The 20,363-nt window shown below is 37.9% G+C and overlaps 1 protein-coding gene across 4 annotated transcripts in view; it reads right to left on the bottom strand.

Annotated features, from left to right (window-relative positions):
• The window catches only part of ABL2 (ABL proto-oncogene 2, non-receptor tyrosine kinase), a 112,711-nt gene that overhangs the window by 72,819 nt on the left and 19,529 nt on the right, over positions 1-20,363 (bottom strand). The gene's annotated exons all lie outside the window — the stretch shown is intronic.

The following is a 20,363-nucleotide window of genomic DNA, read 5'->3' as shown; positions in this document are numbered from 1 at the left end:
CCTGCCAGGTGCCCCCCAAAATGTATTTTTAAACAACTACACTAAGTTCAGAATTAAGGTAAAACTTACAAAACAAAGACACAGGATATATATTACATTTATAGTTTTTGAGGGTTTGTTTTTGAGAGAGAGCGCACACACACCAGCGGGGGAAAAGGGCAGAGAGAATCTTAAGCAGGCTCTATGAGCAGCATGGAGCCCCACTTGGGCTCGATTTCACAACCCTCAGGTCATGACCTGGCTGAAATCAAGAGTCCCGCGCTCAACCAACTGAGCCACCCAGGGGCCACTACAGTCATCTTTTTCTTAAGTATGCTTTTACAAGAAAATTTACCGCATCAAAATTTAGCCATTTTTAACAGCCTCATAACCTCAAAACTTTGGAAACTAAGTAGCTTGTTATGAATTAATAAAATTTGTGTCTACACATCTGTAAAAATTTCACTTGCTAAATAATAATGTCAACAAGATTTTAGGGATAAAGTTATATAAAATTTAAAAGTTAGTTGTAAAGCCATTTTCTCTATTTAATTTAAACTCTTAAGCAAATTAAAATGGTACTAAAAACATCCTTAGCTATATGTTAAAACCAAGTGTCCCAAAGATTTTTATCAGCAAAACCATGATCATCTACTTCCAGTTATTTGTACCTCAAAAAAATATCAATGGAAGTCGTAAAATATTCCATAAATCAGATAGCCTATATAACCAAACTGGAACTTCTTACAAAAATAAGCTTTATTATTTTTTTAATGTTTGTTTTTACTTATTTTGAGAGAGAGAGAAAGAGAGAGAGAAAACACGCACACGCGTGCAGGGTTGGGGCAGAGAGAAAGGGAGAGAATCTCAAGCAAACTCCTTGCTGTCAGCGCACAGCCCAATATCGGTCTTACCTACCTTGAGATCATGACCTGAGGTGAAATCAAGAGCCTGGGAGCTTAACTGTGCCACCCAGGCGACCGGGTTCTATAAGCTTTTAACAGATAAATTTCCACTTACACTTTGCATACTTCACTTCTAAATAAATTTAACTATGCAAAATATGAATTCAAAACAAAATAAATAAGGAAGCAATAAACACAACCATAAGGCTGGCAATTAAGTTTGAAAAGTTTAGATAACCGGGAAATACAAATCAAAACCACACTCAGATATCACCTCACGCCAGTCAGAGTGGCTAAAATGAACAAAACAGGAGACTATAGATGCTGGAGAGGATGTGGAGAAACGGGAACCCTCTTGCACTGTTGGTGGGAATGCAAACTGGTGCAGCCGCTCTGGAAAACAGTGTGGAGGTTCCTCAGAAAATTAAAAATAGACCTACCCTATAACCCAGCAATAGCACTGCTAGGAATTTACCCAAGGGATACAGGAGTACTGATGCATAGGGGCACTTGGACCCCAATGCTTATAGCAGCACTCTCAACAATAGCCAAAGTATGGAAAGAGCCTAAATGTCCATCAACTGATGAATGGATAAAGAAATTGTGGTTTAAATACACAATGGAGTACTACATGGCAATGAGAAAGAATGAAATCTGGCCCTTTGTAGCAACGTGGGTGGAACTGGAGAGTGTGATGCTAAGTGAAATAAGCCATACAGAGAAGGACAGATTCCATATGTTTTCACTCCTATGTGGATCCTGAGAAACTTAACAGAAGACCATGGGGGAGGGGAAGAAAAAAAAATGGTTAGAGAGGGAGGGAGCCAAAACATAAGAGACTCCTAAAAACTGAGAACAAACTGAGGGTTGATGGGGGGTAGGAGGGAGGGGTGGGTGGGTGATGAGTATTGAGGAGGGCACCCGTTGGGATGAGCACTGGGTATTGTATGGAAACCAATTTGACAATAATTTTCATAAAAAAACAAAAAAAAAAAAACAAAAAAAACCCCACAAACTTTGTGGACCTGAATTTGAACTAAAATAATCAACAGGAACGAATAAACATATTATTTTACCTTAAAAAAAAAAAAAGTTTAGATAACAGGTCGACTTTCATTTAGATGCAGATAATCACAAGGCTGTTACCTTCTCAATATAAGGAGAAGAGCATCTTTATATGAATGTGTAAAGCACTCACTCAAGTTGATTAATCACAAAACAGGAATTCAACAACAAAAAAACTGCTGTCTTTGTAATATATAATTTAAATAATCAAAAAACTACAACAGAAAACAAACCTAAGGCAAAAACACTGTGGAAGAGTACTGAACTGGAAGTCAGAAGACCTAAGTTCTAATCTTTCCTCCATCATAACTGGATAGGAGAATTTACTACTGTGCTCCCACTTCTCCAACCTGTAAAATTAAGGGGCCGGGGAAGAGATCACTGTAAAGTTATTTCAGCTCAAAAGTCTTATGATTCCATGAATCATAACTGAGGCATATCATATTTTGTTTTCATATTTTAGGAACTCTAAATTTGATCTAAGCAGATCAAATTAATAGAAATTAAGAGTAAATTATTGATGCCCTTCTAGTATACAACTACACAATGTGTAAAATTGCTTTAGAACTAATTTTCAGAGTTCTTTTCGAGTACGTTAGTCATTTTAATGCACTCCCTAAACTTGACTGGATCCAGCAATTCCTTATTTAAAAGTTTTCCTAAACTCTCAGTGTGCTAGGCTTTCCTTTTATCTTTCATTTTCTATTCCTCTTCTCCTTCCAACACTATTTATATTTTAGTATGCTTTCACAGTGATCATTTTGCCTATTTCCTACACCTTTACTACGTCTGGTTTTTATGCCTTCCCTATCCATGATTTCATTTTTGATTCGAAGTGCCTCTAATCCAAAAAAAAAAAAAAAAATGTGCCTCTATTCACCTAATTAGATATTAAGAGTTCTGAGGTCCTCAAATTTCAGATTTATTTCCTATGATGCAACTCATTTCCACACTATCAGAAACACAGGACATTTGCTAGCAAATTCACACATATTATTCAGTCATTCAAAACTTAAATTTTACATGTTGACATTTTTTTATATTCCATGTGTTTTCACCACTAGCAACCTGCTTGCTTAAAGTCTAAGAATTTTGACTTTTAAATACTTTTTAGAATATTGATACATGCTGGAGAAACCAAACCAGTTTCAAATTCAAAATGTCACCTAGTAAAAGTGGAGAGGAAAAAATAGCACCCAATATTTAATTTGTCAAAACTCTGCCACTCAGTCTTTTTTGGTAGGCCTAAGAAAAAAATTCATTGCATACTATAACTATAAAAGGTATTGAAGTTTCTTTTGGGATCTTACCACATTTCTTTAAGATGCAAGTGATACTTAGGGGATCTATACAAACAAATTTAAATGATTACAGAATTTAACTCTAAGTCCTCAAGTTACCATTTTTTTCTTTTCTTTTCTTTTTTTTAGTTTGTTTATTTTGAGAGAGCGAGGGTGCACTCAGGGGAGGGGCAGATGGGGGAGTGAGGGGAGGGGGGAGGAGGGAGAGAGGGGGAGAGAGAGAGGGAGGGAGGGAGAGAGAGAGAATAAATATTAATCTCAAGCAGGCTTCTGTGCTGTCAGCACAGAGCCTGATGCAGGGCTTGAACCCACAAACCATGAGATCATGACCTGAACCCAAGTCAAGAGTGGGACAATTAACCAAATGAGCCACCCAAGTGTCCCCCTAAAGTTATCATTTAAAAATATAAATACTGGGGCGCCTGGGTGGCGCAGTCGGTTAAGCGTCCGACTTCAGCCAGGTCACGATCTCGCGGTCCGGGAGTTCGAGCCCCGCGTCAGGCTCTGGGCTGATGGCTCAGAGCCTGGAGCCTGTTTCTGATTCTGTGTCTCCCTCTCTCTCTGCCCCTCCCCCCTTCATGCTCTGTCTCTCTCTGTCCCAAAAATAAACGTTGAAAAAAAAAATTAAAAAAAATATATATAAATACTTGAAGTGACTGGCTAAGTAGGAAGAACATGTGACTCAATATCGGGGTCATGAGTTTGAGCCCCTGGTTGGGTATAGAGATTAATTAAAAAAATAAAATCTTAAAAAATTGTAAATATAAGTACTCTTATCAATTCACTTTTTTACTCCTTTCTTCAGTGGTAGAAGTCAAATCCCAGAGAGAAATGATTCTTAACTAGATTTGATAAAAACTCACTGTATCTAGTACAGTGCTACATAGTCTATGGCTATTTTAGACTCATAACTTGTCTCTCTGCTTTCATCCTTGTCCCCAAGAGTTTATTCTCCACAAAGTCAGACTGAACCTTTTAAATATAACCCCCACAGTCCAAGATTCCCATCCTGCTCAGAATAAAGTCCTAATTCCTTATGATGGTATGCAAGCCTTCCATAAACTGGCCCTCAGCAGTCTCCCTCATCCCCCATGCAACTTTTACCTTCTTTTACCTTCTATATATTATCTCCCAGCATTCTCCCACCAGGTCAGTCCTCTCTAGCCAGTCTAACCTCTGCCACTCCAGAAGGATACTTCTGCCTTGAAAATATTCTCCGAAACTTTGTCCTTGATGATCCTGTTCCTAGAATGCTGCTCTGAAAGCCCTAAGTCTCATTTCTTCAGATCATTCAATTCTCTGCTGAAATGTTACCCTACCAGAGGATTTCTCTGACCATTCTATCTAAAACAGCACCTCCCCTATTGGTCTGTCCTAGAAGTCATCACCATTTACAACTACATGGATGGAACTAGAGGATATTGTGCTAAGTGAAATTAGTCAGAGAAAAACAAATACCATATGATTTCACTCATATGAGGAATTTAAGACACAAAGCAGATGAACATAAGGGAAGGGAAGCAAAAATAATATAAAACCAGGGTGGGAGACAAAACATAAGAGACTCTTAAACACAGACAGCAGAGGGTTGTTGGAGGGGTTGTAGGAGGGGGGATGGGCTAAATGGGTGAGGGGCATTAAAGAAGACAGTTGTTGGGATGAGGATTGGGTATATTGAGGATCAATCACTGGAATCTACTCCTGAAATCGTTGTTGCCCTATATGCTAACTTGGATGTAAATTTAAAAATAAACTTATTAATTAAAAAAATAAGTCCTCTCTACATGATGTAGTAAATAAATAAACACTGAGTGCCTGTCTCCACCCACTACAATGTAATCTCCACGAAGGCAGGGAGTTTCATTTGTTCACTAACATATTCCCAGTGCCAACAAAGTGTCTGGTTGGTGCTCATTAACTGCTAAGTAAATGAAAATTCAAAATGTACGACTCTAGAAGCCATGCTGTGAACTTTAATTATTCATAAATACTAAAGAAATCCTTTAGATAATATATGTTAAAAGTGTCATTTAAACCGGGAATATCGTTTGACTCTAAGGAAGAGAAGTGGGTGGCTGAAGGGAGAGAGGTGTAGGGCAATTTAATACATACCTCTTAAATCTTGAGCTATATTAATGCGTTAACACTATATTAATGTGCTAATAACTTCATTAACTGTATTAACGTGCTAACTTAAATCCTGAACTGTACTAATGTGCTTTTTCTTAATTTTAATAAAATTTTAAAATTTAATAGTAATATCACTGGTGGATTTACAAAAATGTTCCAGTCCAATCCTGCATTTTCAAGATATAGAACACTAGTAGCAAAAATATGATATTCTTTATGTTGTTCTGGGATGTTTTAATAGGATTCTTCAGGAATTTCTCAGGGCAGAAGAAGTTATATGTTCCTTCTTTAATGTTCCCATAGTCTTCTATTAAATAGCAATCACCTTGTCACTAGGAAGTTGTTAACTACATTCACTAGTCAGTTCATTCACATAAGATAAAAGAGCCAAACAGTAAGTATGATAATGCCTTTAACTAATTACAGAGTTGTGTGCCAAGCACAAGGTTATCAGAAACTTTGTTACTAACAAATATTCCAGGAGAGGCTCCAGTACATCCAGAACTTAAGGTCCCAGCTCTGGTAATGGGAATGGGTGGGAAGAGCACTGGAAAAGGAAAGTGGAAGTAGCTTTTCAGTCACTTTCCATTATCCCTTATCATCACAGCCAATCCCCTATTTAGCCAGGAAGTCACTCCCAGTTCTCTGGAAAACAGTGCTCCTCTCAACAGGGCATGAAGGACACATGAAGAAGGTCACTTTCAAAAGTGGAAACCCAGGGGCGCCTGGCTAGCTCAGTCCACATGGCATGTGACTCCTATAGATGTCAGGGTCATGAGTTCATGCCCTACGTTGGACACAGAGCTTACTTAAAAAAAGCAGGGAGGGGGGAGCCAGCATGATAGTAATGAATTCCTTCATGAACCAATACTAGACTTAAAGCCCTTCCTATTTTATACTTGTATTGTACCACAAAAGATGAGAATTATAAAACCAACTTGAAAAACTAAGCACTGATTTCTGCCAGCTGTAAGGTAACAGACTACTGTACTTCTTAATTTTCAAGTTCAGATAATGCTGCATACTTTTCCAACTCCTATATATTAAAAATATGAGACAAGCTGAATCTGCTGTATGAAATCATTTTAACCATATACACATATTCCCCCATCATTTAAATAATCTCTACTAATATTAAGATTAAAAAAAAAAAAAAAAAACACAGGGGTGCCTGGCTGGCTCAGTCAGTAGAGCATGCAACTCTTGATCTCAGGGTCATGAGTTCGAGTCCCACACTGGGCGTGGAGCCTACTGAACGAACACACGAACACACACACACACACACACACACACACACACACACACACTTCTCCCCTGAAATTACAATTAATTACTCCCTAAACTGAAATTAGAAAAAAAAAATTGACAGTCAATTGGAATCCATCATATAAAAATTAAGCTCAACTATACTTTAAGTAAATAAAATTCAGTTTGGACCTACACAAAAGCACCATAAATGGTCTTCTGTTTTGTTTCCTTTCTTTAAAAGAAAAAAATAATTTATCTCAAACAAAAAAGGTATAAAAACAAAACAGCAACTGTGATAACTCTATGGACCAGAAATTCTGCCTTTCCTCTGTAGTCAAAATATAACAAAACACAAACCAGTCATCGTTCATTTATTGATTTAGTCATTGTATTGTATACAGAAGGGAACTTAACCAGACTCAGTAGTCATAGAACTAGTTATGAAAAATGGCGGAGAGGACTATTCTGGCTCTCACTACACCACAGGTGTGTAACAGCTAGCATCCTAGTCATGCCAGTCCATCAATCCAGATGCACAACCAAAGAGCTAATTATCACAACACACTCTCTACTCTTTCCCCATTTTGCTAGGGAGACCAAGATAAAACAAAAAAATGTATTATTAGAATGTCAAATGGAATCTTTCCACCCAACACGGTTATCTCTATTAACATCCTGTAAAGTTATCACCTAAGCGCTAATTAAAACAACTCTGAGTAACTCTTATGCCTCGTTTATTTTCAATGGACAATAAAATACTTATTCTTATCCCAGACTGCCTGACTTTCCATTTTCCAAATTATGTTGTTGCAATGGCACAGGATTTCAGCCATTTGTTGTATGTATAAATAGCAGAAATCAGGTGAATTGAGGAGTTAAATTTGATAAGCCAATCTGTAAGTACCTATGTGCACAGAGATAGTAAATATATGCTATGCAGAAAATTCATACATTCATATAGTAGACAAAAACTTCTTAATGAGGAATTTATCTAGAATAAAGAATAAATTTTTGGTCAACCGAAGTATTTTCTGAAACATTAAGTCTGATAACCTCTTCCTAATACAAAAGACTAAATTTTTTCCTAAGACTAAATTTCTTGAAACTTGGCTATTTTTTTTTTTAAATTTTTTTTTTCAACATTTATTTATTTTTGGGACAGAGAGAGATCATGAACAGGGGAGGGGCAGAGAGAGAGGGAGACACAGAATCAGAAACAGGCTCCAGGCTCTGAGCCATCAGCCCAGAGCCTGACGCGGGGCTCGAACTCACGGACCCCGAGATCGTGACCTGGCTGAAGTCGGACGCTTAACCGACTGCGCCACCCAGGCACCCCGAAACTTGGCTATTTTAAAAATAGAACTCGGGATGCCTGGGTGGCTCAGTTGGTTGAATGTCCGACTTTGGCTCAGGTCATGATCTCATGGTGAGTTCGAGCCCTGCGTTGGGCTCTGTGCTGACAGCTCGGAGCCTGGAGCTACTTCACTGTGTCTTCCTCTCTGCCCCTCCCCTGCTCGCAGTGTGTCTCTCTCTCAAAAATAAACAAACATTAAAAAAAAAAATTAAACAGAAGTCAAATTTTTAATATATTTTTCTTTAAAGCATTATTTAATGGCACTTTGTCTACTTAAATTACCAGGAAGAAATCAAGATAATATTAAACTCTTGACTACCTTTAGTAGCAGCATGAATGATCCTGTTATGTGTACCTAAGATCATGGTTCATATTTCTAAGTTAAAGGTCTAAAAGAACACACATGATACAATGGAGAAAATTTTAACAAACTCAAACCATATATCAGCCTCTCTGACTTTCCAAGGAAAAACACAACTGAGAAACTAAATGGGAATCCTTACTTTCCCATACTAAGAAACAAAAATAACCAGTTTTTCTAACACGCTCACATAAATAAGCTTAAGGCATTACCGTCAGAAAAACTGGCCAAAAAAATCACACTGTGAATTTCCACACTTTAAAAATGCAGCAAATCCCATGACCTCCTTTATTTGTGGAGTCTAAAATAGTCAAACTCAGAGAGAGTGTAGAATGATGGTTGTGCTGGGGAGGGAGAGGCAATGAAGAGATGCTGGTCAAACAGTACAAAGTTTCACTCAGGCAAGATGAATTCTGGAGATCTAATGAACAGCATGGTGACTACAGTTAATAATAGTGTTGTGTACCTGAAATCTGCTGAGAGTAGATCTTAAGAGTTTTTCCCATACCAAAAAAAGAAAATGTTGATTAGCTTGATTGTATTCACTTCACAACATATACATATATCAAAACATTATGTTGCATATGTATATCAAAACATCAGGTATCTGTTAGCATACATCAAAATATAAACTTACAACCTGATGTTCTAATCAACTGTATACAATTCCAATTTGTCAACTATACCTTTAAAAAGCTGAAAAAAATGCTGCAAGTTCTTCCACACGTGACTATTATTGTCAAATTAATAGATCAAACCAGACCTAAAAGTCTTTTTTTCATGTAAGCAAGTGGGAGTAATAATTTTATTTAAGTGGGAGATAATTTTTAAACTACATATAGTGGCAAGTGGATTTTCTAAGTACTGGAGTATCCCCTAGTGGACTGGTAAGGAACAGGTTTTTGTGCTTATTAAGTTGAACTTTGTTAAGTCTCAGATCTTAACAGATTCACTAACAATACTAACCCAAAAAGTATGTATTTTCCAATCTTCTTTAATGATATCCTGATGATATAATTTAAAATAAGGGAAGTCATTATGGAAATTACTCAAACTACCTCACTGATCTAAATGTCAACAAGGAAATTATGAATCTTAAGTAGAGTGCTTCCTAAAGAGCCAGGAGCTGCCAAAAATGAATTTGAGAAACTATGAAAAGGGCCTGAAAATGATTCTTTTACATATCATGTAATTTCTTTTCTTTTCTTTTTTTTGTTTATTTATTTTGAAAGAGAGCACATGCACACACAAGCAGAAGAGAGGCAGACAGAGAGGGAGGGAGAATCCCAAGCAGGTCCCACAATGTCAGCGCAGCCCGAACCCACAAACTGTGCGATCATGACCTGAGCCAAAACCAGGAGTTGAACACTTAACTGAGCCACCCAGATGCCCCAACATACCATATAATTTGACAACATGTGGAATATGAAGAATGACTAAAAAACCATTTTTAAGGCATCAACACCCTATACACAAATGAAAACAAAATAATGACTATTTCATGTTTTGCAATCAAGCAAAATCTACTGAAGAATACAAAGTATACAAAATCTTCTCAATCATACTTGAACACACTGAAAACAATGCTACCCTGTTTCTTCCATCCACACCATCTGAACAGAACACCTTCTGTTCCCCCTATCTAAAACACTCTTCGCACTCCTATCCACTGACCCATTTAATTCCTACCCATCCTTCAAATCTCAACTAAATCAACACTAACTTCCCCAACTAGGTACAATTCTACTATTCTGCTTCTAATGGCATTATGTACCTCAATTTTTACTGATTTATTTAAGAAATGTCTGCTCATTTTATCACCGGGTTGTTTACAGAGTTCTATGATCTTACCGGGTTGTTGTGACAAATAAGTGATACCTGTATAAACCACCTTTTAATAATACCAGCCACCATGTAAATGCTATTAGTGGCCCCATTAAACTGGTCTGAGATAGTGCTTCTGCCATCTAAGATTATTCTTCAGTTTTGTTTCGATGTTAAAAATCCCTTTATTATCAGCAGTAAGTAACACAGTACTAGAGTAGTTCTACTTTATTGTCAAATTCTTTGATATCCCTCCCTTCAAGTGGTAGAGCTTAATTCCCTACCCTGTGAATAGAGTTAGCGACTTGCTTCTCACAAAAAGAATAAGGTGGAAGAAAACTTGCGTGACTTAGGGATTAGGTCCTAAAAGGTACTGTGGCATTCTGTTCACTCTCTCTCTAGAATTATTTGCTCCGGGGGAAGCCAGCTGCCATATTGTGAGGGTACTCAAACAGTGCTATCAGAGGGATCCATGTGACAAGGAACTGAGACCTCCCACTGGCAACCATCCTGAAAACAGATCTTCCATCCCCAGACAAGCCTTCAGATGACTGCAGCTCCAGTTGGCAGGTTCAGTGGAACCTCCCAAGCCACCCTGAGCCACAATCACTGAGATAAGAAACTTCCGGATTTCATTTTTTTTTCATGTTTATTTATTTTTGAGAGAGAGAGAGAGAGAGCACGCGCACGCACACACATGGAGGAGGGGCAGAGAGAGAAAGAGGGAGAGAAAGAGGGCAGACTCCGTACTGCCAGTGCAGAGCCCGAGATGGAGCTAAAACTCATGGACCAGGAGATCATGACCTAGCTGAAATCAGTCAAAGGCTTAACCGACTGACCCACCCAGGCACCCTGAAACTTCCAGATTTCTTACACTGAGAAATCATGTGAGATTATGAATACCGGTTATTTTAAGCTGTTAAACTTCAGGGTAACTAGTTACTCACCAATAAATATATTGTATTTAATATGTTTAAAGAAAAAAGAGAGGGGCACCTGGGTGGCTCAGTGGGTTAGCACCTGACTCTTGATTTTGGCTCAGGTCGTGGTCTTACAGTCTGTGGCATCGAGCCTCTCTCACAGTACAGACCCTGTCTGGGATTCCCTCTCTCTGCCCCTCCCCCTCATGCTCATTCTCATTCTTTCTCAAAATAAACTCTAAAAAAAAGAAAAAAAAGGGAATAATGATAGTAAATGAAACAGATACTACTAAAAAAGACCAACAACAACAAAATTAATCCAATTCAAAAATGGGCAAGGGATTTGAATAGACATTTCTCCAAATTGGATGTACAAACGGCCAACAAGCACATGCAGAGGTGCTCAACATCGCTAGTCATCAGGGAAATGGAAATCAATCCCATAATCAGATACCACCTCCCACCCACCAAGCTACCATCAAAAAAACCAAAAAATAAGTGTTAATGAGGATGTGGTAAAATTGGAATCCTTGTGCACTAATGGTAGGAATGTAAAATGGTGCAGCCACTATAGAAAAAAGTATGGCAGTTCCTCAAAAGATTAAAAGAGAATTGCCATATGACCCAATAATTCCACTTCTGGATATATACCCCAAAGAAATTAAAGCAGGGCTCAAAGAGATATCTGTGTAACGTAAGTTCATAGCAACATTATTCACAATAGTCAAAATGTGGAAGTAACCCAAATGGTCCATTGACAGATGAGTATATAAAATGTGGTACACACATACAATGAAATATCATTCAGCCTTAAAAAGAAGGAAATTGTCATAAGTTACAACATAGATGAACCTTGAGGTCATCATGTTAAATGGAATAAGCCAATCATAAATAGACAAATACTCTAGAATTCCACTTATATGAGGTACTTAGTGTCGTCAAATTCATAGAGACAGAAAGTAGAATGATGGTTGCCAGGGGAAGGGGAAATGGGGAACTAGTTTGTTTAATAGGTACAGGGTTTCAGTTTTACAAGATGAAAAGAGTTCTGGGGATGGATGGTGGTGATGGATATACAATGTGAATACACTAATGCCACTCAAGTATATATTTTTATTTATTTTTAATGTTTATTTTTGAGAAAGAGAGAGAGAGAGAGAAAGAAAGAGCACAGAAGCGGGGTAGGGGTAGAGAGAAAGAGAAACACACAGAATCCAAAGCAGGCTCCATTCTCCAAGCTGTCATCACAGAGCCTGATGCAGGCTCGAACTCACAAACCAAGAGATCATGACCTGAGCCAAAGTCGGACACTTAACTGAGTCACCCAGGCACCCCTCAACCGTATATTTTTAAATGGTTAAAATGGTAAATTTTATATTCTGTGTATTCCACAATTTTTTTAAAAAAGACCAGACATTTTAAAGAGAATCAAATGGAACATGCAGAAATGAAAAATATAGCAACTGAAATTAGAAGTTAAATTGATAGATTAAACAGCAGATAAGACCAGCTAAAGACCACACTAAAGAAACACACCAAATGTAGCACAGTCATACAGCAAATGAAAACACGGAACAGCAGTTAAGCAACATGAGGACAGAGCAAAAGGTCCAACATATGTCTAAACAATGTTCAAGAGCAGAGAAAATGGGAAAGAGGCAATATTTGAAGATGTAATTGTTGAGACTTTTCCAGAACTGAAGTTTCAGGAAGCACAAATAATCACTACTGGATAAACAGGAAGAAATCTACACCTAGGTACTTTGTAGTGAACATGCAGAGTACTAAAGACAAAAAGATTGGTAAAACCGGTACATGGAAATAACAGACCGTGTCCAAGAAGGATAATTACACTGACAACTAACTTCTCAATAGCAATAATGAAACCCAGAGGATAATAAAATAATGTACTGAAAAGGCTGAACACTAAATCGGATAGACCTCACAGCTGTGCAATTTAGCCTAACTATGACTCTAAGGGCCCCTATGCGCTCACGAAAAGAGAATAAACTCTCCTCATGTTATAATGAACTACACTTCTTCTCAACTGCAATGGGGTTACGTCCCAATAAACCCACTGTTAAGTAGAAATATTGTAAAATGAAAATGCACTTAATACACAACCTACTGAACATCGTAGCTTAGCCTAGCCTACCTTAAAGGTGCTCAGAACACTTACTTTACTTTAGCTACAGTTAGAAAAAATCATCAAACACAAAACCTATTTTATAATAAAGTACTGAATAGCTCATGTAATTCACTGAATAACATACTGAAAGTGAAAAACAGACTGGTTGTATGGGTACAGATGGCTGTGTGTGTATCAACTGCTTACCCTTGTGCCATATCGCTGATAGAACCCTGTGGCTCACTGCCACTGCCCAGCATCACAAGAGTATCATATTGCGTATCGAATTCAAAATTCACAGTATGGTTTCTATTGAATGGTATCGCTTTTGCACCATGGTGAAGATGAAAAATTCTAAGTCAAACCATCATAAGTCAGAGACCATCTGTAATTCTTCACCTGATGTGCATATCCAAATCCCAAGGGAGGGTGTTTTTTCTTCAGAATATACCTATTTGGTTCAGTAGCAACATTTTTTTTTTTAATGTTCTAGAGATGATTTTGATGCACACTCTGGTTAAGGAGAGAAGGAGAGGTGGAGGGAGAGAAGGAGAGGGAGGAAATATGATAAAACAAATGAGGCAAAACATTAACAATGGGGGAATCTGGGCAAAGAGCAAATGAGATTCTTAATGTTTTTCTTGCAACTGTTCTATAATCTTGAAACTTTCAAAATAAAAGATACTTTATTTTTAATTATTTTTTTTAGAGTTTATTTTGAGAAAGACAGAGACAGGGTGAGTAGGGGAGGGGCAGAGAGGGAGAGAAAGAGAATCCCAAGCTGGCTCTGTCCTGTCAGCACAAAGCCCGATGCAGGGTTCGAACTCACGAAATCATAAGACCTGAGCCAAAACCAAGAGTCAGACGCTTAACCGACTGAGCCACGCAGGTGCCATTTTTAAATTATTTTTAAAGTAAACTCTACACCCACTAACATGGAGCTTGAGCTCACAACCCTGATATCAAGAGTCACATACTCTACCAAGCCAGCAAGGCACCTCTAAAAATTATTTTTAAACACACACACACACACACACACACACACACACACACACACACACCAGAATTACACAATTCTGTTTTAAAATGCCATTATACTGGGGATGCGTGGGTGGCTCAGTCAGTTAGGTGCCCAACTCCTGATTTCGACTCAGATCATGATCTCAAAGTTCATGGGATCGAGCCCTGTGTTGGGTTCTGCACTGACAGTGCAGAGCCTGCTTAGGAATCTCTCTTTCCCTCTTTCTCTCTGTCCCTCCTCTGCTCTTACATATGTGTGTGTGCGTGTGTGTGAGACAGAGAGAGACGCGCTCTCAAAATAAGTAAACATTAAAAATAAAAATAAAATCCACTATCTTTCTAAACACTGATTCTAAAAATTCTAATTAGATAAAATGCCCATAAATTAATTCAAGTTGTCCATTACCTGGAAGTATTCATGATAAAAGAATAGATGTTAGATGTGGTCAGTTACTAAAACACAAAACTGTCAGCTAATTCATGACAACCTCACCAGAAGGTATGGAAAACATTCATAAAGGTTCTATGCCCCGCACCTCCTTCTTGATTTTGTTCTTTCAATATTCTTAGGGCTTTTTTTAAAGTTTTTATTTTAATTTCACTTAGTTAACATACAGTATATTAGTTTCATGTGTATAATACGGTAATTTCATAGTTTAATACATTACCTGGTGCTCATCACCCAGTATTCTTAGTTAAAATATTCATAGCTCTTAAAATAAATCAGGAAAAGTTCTGCTGGGCAATTTTAGAGATAAATTTAAAATTCCATTTTCCAAAACTTAATGCTCTAACCTTTAAACTTCTAAACGTCTAAAACTTCCTCTTCTTTCCTAACCTTCCTACACAATCTCACATCAAACCAATAAAAAGAGAAACACAAACTTCACCTTCTCTTTTTCCCCTTTAAACTTCTCCAATCTCTTTATATCTTGAAGAGCAGAAAAAGAAATACTAATAATTTTTTAGTCAGCAAGCATAAGACATAATGGCAGAAACTTTATATATATTATCTTATTTAATTCTCAAATTACCCTATACAGCAGGTATTATCCTCATTTTATAATGAGGCAATAAAACAAGCTCAATCACAGTTAAACCGGAATTTTTTTTCTTAATGTTTATTATTTATTTTTGAGAGAGACAGAGAGAGAGACAAGAGTGCAAGTGGGGGAAGAGCAGAGAGAGAGAGAGAGAGAGAGAGGGAGACACAGAATCTGAAGCAGGCTCCAGGCTCTGAGCTGTCAGCACAGAGCCTGACTCAGGGCTTGAATCCACACACTGTGAGATCATGACCTGAGTCGAAGTTGGACACTTAACCGACTAAGCCACCCAGGTGCCCCCAAACCGGAATTCTAACCCAAATCTTCCTAAGTTCCAAAACCGTGTCCTTCTCCATCACAGTGCATTCTGGAGTCCCATCTGTACCATTTTCAGTTCTCCGCTCAGCATAACGTAGTTCCATACAGTACAGAACCTTAGCACACTGCCCGACACCAAGATCCAGTTTCACAAAAACAGAACCTTAGAGAGAAGTTTCTCAGTCACAGAGTTTTTTTTCCCTTTCCTACAGACCCCAAACTCACTTTTAGTTTCACTTGTTCAATCTACTATCCAATTTAGACACAACTTAAACTAAAAAATGTCATCTACCTATTGGGTACTTCTGCGTCTACCCGTTTTATATGAGCATGGTGACTCCAGTTATAAATTTATCCAATCCACTGTTGTGTTGAGGAGGGGTGGTCCCATTCCATCCCCAGCTTCGATGATTCACTAGGCAGATTCGGAGGACTCTCTACATTGTCATACTCATTATTAAAGCAAAAGGATACAAAGCAAAAGCAGCAAAAAGAAAAGGCAGATGGGGCAAAGTCTAGAGGAAATCAGACATACGCTTCCAAAAAGTCTTTTCCCAGGGTAGTCACACAGGACACGTTTAATTCCTCTAGCAATGAATTAAAACAACATGCATAAAATGTTGTGTACGAGTAAGCTCATTAGAGATTTGGCAAGGTTTTTCTCGGGAGCTGGTTAGGCAGGTACCCTCTGCCTACCATGTACCAAAATTCCAGATTGCTAGATGGAACGCAGGTGTTTCACATAAACCACGTTGTACAAACAGTTTAGGCACAGTGAGCCACTGTTGTGGGAATGGTGGGTACCCTCCTAAAACCCAAGTTCCCAAATATCAGCCAAGAGCCAACCCCATTAAGCAGGCCATTCTAAGGTAACAGTCTCAAGCCCACTAGGTAACTCTTTTCTGCACAACTGAGATGCTCCCTTTAGAAATAACATTTTGTTCTTAGCAATCTGTATTTGCTATACAAAATGGGTCCCCATTTCTCATCATTTTATTTTATTTTTCAACGTTTATTTATTTTTGGGACAGAGAGAGACAGAGCATGAACGGGGGAGGGGCAGAGAGAGAGGGAGACACAGAATCGGAAACAGGCTCCAGGCTCCGAGCCATCAGCCCAGAGCCGACGCGGGGCTCGAACTCACGGACCGCGAGATCGTGACCTGGCTGAAGTCGGACGCCCAACCAACTGCGCCACCCAGGCGCCCCCTCATCATTTTAATCAAGATTTCCTTTTCTGAGATTTTACGTTTTTTCTAACTTATCAGCTACTTATGCCCAAGTTTTAAAAGCCACACGCTATGGTATGCTTAAATTCTATCCTTTGGGGAGCGCCTGGGTGGCTCAGTCGGTTAAGCGGCTGACTTCAGCTCAGGTCATGATCTCATGGTCCGTGGGTTCAAGCCCCGCGTCAGGCTCTGTGCTCAAAGCTCAGAGCCTGGAGCCTGTTTCAGATTCTGTGTCTCCCTCTCTCTGACCCTCCCCTGTTCATGCTCTGTCTCTGTCTCAAAAATAAATGTTAAAAAAAAAATTTTTTTTTAAATAAAAAAAAAAATTCTATCCTTTGGGAGAATACCTGTGGGGGGAAAAATCCTTTTAAGATTTAAAGACAACAAAAAATAATCTTAGCACAATGGCATATACATCATTTGATGCAATTTAATACATATTATTGATCATCTATACTGTAACAGAATCAATAACTGTTAATATCTTTTAAAAAAGTTTTAAGTAGGCCTCAGTCCCCTAAGATTTCTACGTATTACCAGTTAATACGCACATTTACAAATTAGCTGTTAACATTGTGGGAATGATAGTCCTTTTTAACTCACCACCTAAAAACTAGCAGTAAACCCACTCTTCCTTCTTCTTAAAAGAAATATTAAACAACTCATGACATTTAAAAGGAACGGAATATAACCTTGCTGTCCTCCTCCACATTTCATCTTCAAAAGAGTTAATGCTTCAGACTAAGTATGTTCTGTTCAAAGGGTCATGTAAAAAACTGTAATAACAGGAATATTCTACTCCGGCTTAAAAAAAAAGGAAAGGATTTTAAATATATGTAGACAAATTTGTACTTATTTATGTCAGCAAATTGAACAATGCTGGACTCTAAGTGAATTAGTGATTGATCTTTACCCTACAACAATTGCTGAAATGTCTTCTACTTGTTTCCCTACAATCTCTTCTATTAATGTACGTCCTGTCCTTAAATAAAAATATGAGCTCAGCAGAATGAAGAATACAGAAGCCTCCAAGGAACTTAACTGAGGAAACAGGAAAAAACAATAAAAATTGTATGACAAAAGTGTGGATGTTAAATAGAGAAGTAAATACAAAAGTCCTAAAAAGAGGGCCCAAAAAACCCTTTCTCCTTTAAGATTTATAAGGTTCAAAATATATACAGTTGACCCTTGAACCACATGGGATTGAACTGCATAGATGCACTTATATGTAGATTCTTTCCAATAAATACAGAACAGTACTATAAATATATTTTCCTTAATTTTTTGAGTATAGTTGGAGCACAATGTTAGTCTCAGGTGCACAACACAGTGATCTTACAAGTCTACACCTTACGCTGCGCTCACAAGTGCAGCTACCACTTGTCACCATGTAATGCTATTACAATACCACTGACTATATTCTCTATGCTGTGCCTTCTATTCCAGTAATTATTCATGCCATAGCTGAGAGCAGTACCTCCCACTCCCCCTCACCCATTCTGACAATCCTCCCATCTCCCCTCTGCTCTGGCAACCATGAGATTGTTCTCTGTAGTTACAGGTCTGATTCTGCTTCTTGTCTGTTCATTTCTTTTGGTTTTTAGATTCCACACTGAGTCAAATAATATGATATTTATCTTTCTCAGTCTGACTTATTTCACTTAGCACAACACCCTCTAGGTCCATCAGTGTTATCTCAAATCAGTAAGGCTTCCGGTCAACAGTAGGCTATTAGAAGTTAAGTTTTGGGGAAGTCAAAAGTTATACATGGATTTTCAATTGTAGGGCGATTGGTACTCCTAACGCCCACATTGTTCAAGGGTCAAACGTAAAGTGAAGAAAGTAACAAAAAATTGCATGTAAGCTTTGTATATGTTTTGGTTAAGAATATAAACTATATGCATAAAAGAGGGTTTAAAAGGATATACACCAAAACTTTAATGATTCTCCAAAGAGGAAGGTGGCTTTTGGGGTTTGTTTTTTTTTTTTTTTTTTACTTTTTTAATGTTCTTTTTTTACCTGTAATGAAATATATGCTTTGTAATAACAAAAAATTATTTTTCCTTTCCCTTTGAAGAAATAAAGGAAGGAGTACTAAATATACAGCTTTTTTTCCTTTTTTCTAGTTTAAAAGATGAAGGAAGGGATTTATTTTTAATAAACATGCTATACTTGGACAAATAATAATATAAAATACAAACATATTACACTTGGTCAGTCTCCTGTGGCTTTGTAAGCTGTCCCTTAAAAGTCAGTCAAAAAGAAATAAAGCTAAATATTCCAGGAAAGATCTTCAAGTGAGAAACCAGTTTTGTCACACTATTATTCTATTAGTAGAGATCACGCAGCTTCTCACTGAGGTCCTTAAGGTAACTTTTACATCATTCTTCATTTCTGTTATTTTCCCAAAGATCATCCTCTTCAAAGTAAAGTTTGTTTTTTTTTAATGTTCATTGCAAATAACAAAAAACTACACTTACACTGTTTTTAGAAAGCTATACACAGAAGCCCCTGCATTAAAAGAAGCATCTTGGTATACTAGAAAGCACAGTGGGTTAGTCTTAAGTTACATTCCAGGTCGGGCCATACCACTTATTATACATGATTTAATTATTATCAATTTGAAATAAGAGGATCCTTTTACGGTAGGTTGTGTTAACATCTCTCTACAAAATACATGCTCACGGTAAAAAAGAAATTCAAATAACATAGACAGTGTGTAGTGTTAAAAGCACAAGTTCCCTTTACATTTCCACTCATACCACCCACCAAGGAGCCTGAGAAAATATTAATAGGATGCTTTTAATAGGCCAGCTAATTGACCTGTTTCACTCACAGCTGTCTGGACCAAGATGAATCTCCTCTGAATTGAACAGACTCTGAACATCACTCAGAGATTCTAGAATTTGAACTCAACACAGTTACTAGAAAGATATTTGGGCTAAGGGTGGGCACAGGGGATGGGGGGGGGATTAGTGTGTTACACAGAACACAGAATTAACATATAGCAAAACAGTAGAGCCAACCATGGTAGTCATTACTACTCTCCATCAAATATTCCTAGCTGCCTTTCTCGGCGCATGGCAAAACTGCACCTTTCCCATCCCCTTGTCATGATTTGAGGCCATACAACTTGCTTTGGCCAATAAAAAATAAGCAGAAGTGATGTATGTCTCTTCCAACTTTTAAAGTTTCCACTAGTACTTGATTTCTCATTCCCTTTCCCCCTGCAATGGCATCTGCCAACATTATATAGTCGAAGACTATCAGTTTTGGGTTCCTGATGACAAAAGATGGGCACAGCCCCTCTCGCACCTCCTGCCAAGCCCCTCCAACACACACACAAATGATCCACTCTGATCATTTGTGAGTGTGAGTGACAAACCTTTAATGTGTTATTCTACTGAGATGGGGAGGGGGCTATTGTTACCAACCCATAACCTACTCTACCCTAACCAGACAGACCAACTGACTGTAAAGTTAATGTAAAAAAAATAGGCAAGCAAGAATAGCCAGGAGTATTCTGAAAATAAAGAATA

Source organism: Herpailurus yagouaroundi, unplaced genomic scaffold (genome assembly GCF_014898765.1).
Source record: "Herpailurus yagouaroundi ecotype Mexico unplaced genomic scaffold, PumYag 195, whole genome shotgun sequence".
Taxonomy (NCBI): domain Eukaryota; kingdom Metazoa; phylum Chordata; class Mammalia; order Carnivora; family Felidae; genus Herpailurus; species Herpailurus yagouaroundi.
This window is presented reverse-complemented; position numbering and strand designations above follow the sequence as displayed.